Consider the following 209-nt stretch of genomic DNA (forward strand, 5'->3'; position numbering starts at 1 on the left):
GAGAGCAAGATAGGGACACCCCTGGGTTCCAGCTCTAAAAAGGATAACGTTTATATGAGTATTGAACTTTTCGAAAGCCGAATCCATGAAATATGAAAAGTTTTAAGCTGGTATCATTAAGGCACAATGTTGTCTTTCATAACATTATCTAGGGAATGATGTTACCTCTTTTTTTATCTATCTTTTTTTTCTATTGGCATGAGAGGGAG

This window comes from Penaeus monodon, chromosome 22 (genome assembly GCF_015228065.2).
Source record: "Penaeus monodon isolate SGIC_2016 chromosome 22, NSTDA_Pmon_1, whole genome shotgun sequence".
Taxonomy (NCBI): Eukaryota; Metazoa; Arthropoda; class Malacostraca; order Decapoda; family Penaeidae; genus Penaeus; species Penaeus monodon.